At 43.1% G+C, this 3,993-nt stretch overlaps 1 non-coding gene across 1 annotated transcript; it reads right to left on the bottom strand.

Moving 5' to 3' along the window:
* Nucleotides 1–1,224: 1,224 nt before the first annotated feature.
* Nucleotides 1,225–1,388, bottom strand: LOC135271482 (U1 spliceosomal RNA). Its single transcript, XR_010339648.1, has one exon. It is a non-coding gene; the product is annotated as a U1 spliceosomal RNA (small nuclear RNA).
* Between the last annotated feature and the right edge of the window lie 2,605 nt (nt 1,389–3,993).

Genomic DNA, 3,993 nt, shown 5'->3' with positions numbered 1-3,993 from the left:
ACTACAGGTTCCTGCCACCACACCTGGCTAATTTTTGTATATTTAGTAGAGATGGGGTTTCACCATATTGGCCAGGGTGGTCTCAAACTTTAGACTTCATGATCTGCCCACCTCAGACTCCCAATGTTGAGGGATTACAGGAGTGAGACCACACCCGGCCCTAAACAGCAGCATAGTCACTTTGCAATCTTTTTTTTTTTTTTTTTTTTTTTTTGAGATAGAGTCTTACCGTGGCATTCAGGCTCGAGTGCACGAAGGGCAGTGCTGCGGTCTCAGGTGAATGCATCATCAACTTCCTGGGCTGGGATGATCTTCCCATCTCAGCCTCCCTACTAGATGGGACTACAGATGTGAGCCACATTGCCCTGTCTCACTTTGTAATCTTTGGCTATAGGTGTAAAGCCCATTCTTGGAGAGAGGGTCCACTTATTCCAGTTTTTTGTCTAAACCATCCCTGTAATATCCAGTTTTGATTTCTATAGATTGGATGAATGCAGACACAACATAAAAGACCTTTTTTTTTTTTTTTTGATATGGAGTTTTGCTTTTGTCACCCAGGCTGGAGTGCAATGGTGAGAGATCTCCGCTCACTGCACAACCTCTGCCTCCTGGGTTCAAGGGATTTTCCTGCCTCAGCCTCCTGAATAGCTGGGATTACAGATGCACACCACCATGCCTGGCTAGTTTTATGTATTTTTAGTAGAAACAGGGTTTCACCATGTTGGCCAGCTTGGTCTCAAACTCTTAACTTTAGGTAATCTGCCTCCCTTGGCTTTCCAAAGAATGGGGATTACTGGTGTGAGCCACAGCACCCAGCTCAGAATTTAAAAGAACTTTAAAGACACTTAACACAACCTCCTAGATCAGGTGCAAATGATTCCAGGCTAGGCCAGGTGGTGCATATCTGTAATCTCAACACTTTGAGAGACTGACAGGTGGATCATTTGAGGCAAGGAGTTGGACACCAGCCTGGTCAACAAAGCAAGATCCCCATCTTTATTTCTAAAGAAGGAAAAATTTCCAGCCCCTTTTTTTTTTTTTTTTGATACGGAGTCTTGCTCTGTTGCCCAGGCTGGAGTGCAGTGGCATGATCTCAGCTCACTGCAACTTCTGCCTCTGCGTTGAAACACATCTCCTCACTTAGCCTCCCAAGTAGTTGGAACTACAACTACAAGCATGTACGACCACACCTGGCTGATTTATTTATTTGTTTTTGTTTTTTATCAGGGGAAAGCACAAATGCAGTCCCCCACTACCACAAATTTTGCAGTTCAGTTTTCCACATTTGGGGAAATCACAGGGGTCAGCACATCCAGAGTGCAATGGGTGAGCCTCACCCTGGGAAAACCACCTTCATGATCATGGTATCTCTCCTGCCAGGTAATTTTTGTGTTTTTAGTAGAGACAGGGTTTCACCATGTTGGTCAGGCTGGTCTCAAATTTCTGACATCAGCTTAACCACCCACCTCAGCCTCCCAAAATGCTGGGATTACAGGCACAAGCCACCTGGTCCACCCTCACATATATCTGTTTTTCAAAGCTCTTCAGTCTTGGTGTTATTTATTTATTTATTGGAGACAGGGTGCCACTCTGTGGGCCAGGCTGGAGTGCAGTGGCACAATCACAGTTTACTGCAAACTCTGCTTTCTGGGTTCAAGTGACCCTAGGGCCTCAGCCTCCTGAGTAACTGGGATTACAGGCACACTTGGGTATTTTTTCTAGTTTTTTTTTAGTAGAGACCGGGTTTCACCATGTTAGCCAGGCTGGCCTCAGCCTCCTGATCTCAAGTAATCTGCCCATCTCAACCTTCCAAAGTCCTGGGGCTATAGGCATGAGCCACCCTGCCCAGCCTATTCCTGCTATTATTTAAATTGTATTTTTTTATTGTTAAATAATTTACATTTGGAATTGATATTTAGTTTTACTTGTAGTGTAGCTTTCTGCTGTTCTTTACCAGGGATTATTTTTCTAAAGTGTTTCTCAGAATTGGCAACAATAGCTTACAGTGCAAATGAGGTTGGGGCCAGATGGCCTGGGGGTTGGTATTATCTGAATCAAATACTGGAATTGATGACCCCTCACCCCCAGGCACCTTCTATTCAAATAATCATAGTTAATGGGATATTGACAACTACTAAGGAATCTGTATCTTTGTATAACCACGGGGCCCTGAAAAGAGTCATTGTTTAGTGAATGTTTACTGGCTGGCTGAGATTCCTGCAAAAGTCTAACTCTGCTACAATGTTCTCAGGTGAATGCCAATTATGACTTTAAAGTTCATATACAGTTCACAAACTCTACTCACATGTGCTACAGATAATTTTAAGAATTCAAGTCTAGGCTTGGTGGCTCACACCTGTAATTCCAGCATTTTGGGAGACCCAGGCAGGAAGATCATTTGAGTCCTGGAGCTCCAGACCAGGCGGCAACATAGGGAGACTTCACCTCCCCAAAAATAAATAAATAAATAAAATTAACCAGGTGTGGTGACAGCACCTATAGTCCCAGCTACTCAGGAAGCTAAGGTGGGAGGATCACTTGAACCTGGGAGGTCAACATTGCAGTGAGTCCTGATTATGCCACTGCACTCCAGACTGGGCAACAGAGGGAGACCATATGTTAAAAAGTAAATAAACTGTTGCATCTATGTCTTCCTAGAAAATTTGAACTTAGGACTCTTTCCATCAAATCCTGCATTTACACCCTCCAAAAAGAATTTACTTGATGGAATGAAACCACTGTGAGTCCCCTGTGGTTCTAGGATACAGCACCTTTTAACACAGGAGCTTGTCCTGTGCACCCTGGTCTCTGGTTCAGTAACAATGTGTCACTTAAGCCCTAGGGTCTGAGAAAAGGAGACAGTGTGAGCAGCTCTGATAGAGGATGAGCAGAAGGAAGTCAGAAATCTGAACAGGATCAACCCAGGCTCTGACCTTTCCAGAGCTTTCCCCCAGCTCTGATCTGCCCCTCTCCTCCCTGGGGTGCCTTCTGGTGTCCCCCCACCCTCAGGTAACATGGGTGCTGTGCACTCCCCCATGGTTTATCCTGCAGAGGAAATTCAGTAATTCCCAGGTTTATTCTGTGTCACTGCAGTCCATTCTCCACAGGAACTGAGTTTTTATATCAGTGAGTGACCTCCAAGTGCTCATGTAGCACCAAAGGCCTTTTCTGTCACGATCATGTTTTTATCAATTTAGTAGCATTTCCACATGAAAAGTTAGAAAGACTAAGAAAAACTTAAGTAACATTTCTTCTGATTATAAAAATAATCTTAGGCCAGATGCAGTGGCTCATGCCTGTAATCCTAGCACTTTGGGGAGCTGAGGCTGGCAGATTACTTCAGGCCAGAAGTTCAAGACCAGCCTGGCCAACATGGTGAAACTTCATCTCTACTAAAATTATAAAAATTAGCCGTGAGTGGTGGCACATGCCTGTAATCCCAGCTATTTGAAAGGTTGAGACAGGAGAATCACTTGAACCTGGAAGTAAGTGATTGCAGTGAGCTGAGATCTCACCACTGAACTCCAGCCTGGGTGACAGTGAGTCTCTGTTTTCTTTTTAAAAAAAAGGAAGAAGTAAAAGTAATTGTAGTTTTAGAAGATTTGGAAAATCCAAGGAAAGCAGAAAGAAGAAAATAAAGTATCTGTTTGTTCCTGTCTAGGAGGAATTGTTAGAATTTTGTAGAAGACTCCTGTTGGATTTCTATTTAGTCATATGTAACAAGGCATACTTTACTAAGAGGCGAATGTACTGAACATTTTGTTCTAACCTTAATTGTGTTATCAGTATTTTAGCGTATCCGTCATTTTTTTCTACTGTGCTTTTTTTATTCATCCTTTTTTATATTTATATCTTTAATTTTATTTATTTTTTTATTATTATACTTTAAGTTCTGGGGTATATTTGAGATAGAGTCTTGCTCTGTTGCCCATGCTGCAGGGCACTGGGCACAATCCGGGCTCACTGCAACCTCTCTTTCCAAGGTTCAAGCCA

Source organism: Aotus nancymaae, unplaced genomic scaffold, assembly GCF_030222135.1.
Source record: "Aotus nancymaae isolate 86718 unplaced genomic scaffold, 86718_ANA_hifiasm-v0.15.2.pri h1tg000079l, whole genome shotgun sequence".
In the NCBI taxonomy this organism is placed as follows: Eukaryota; Metazoa; Chordata; class Mammalia; order Primates; family Aotidae; genus Aotus; species Aotus nancymaae.
Note: the sequence above shows the minus strand (reverse complement) of the source record. Positions and strands in the feature narration are given on the sequence as shown.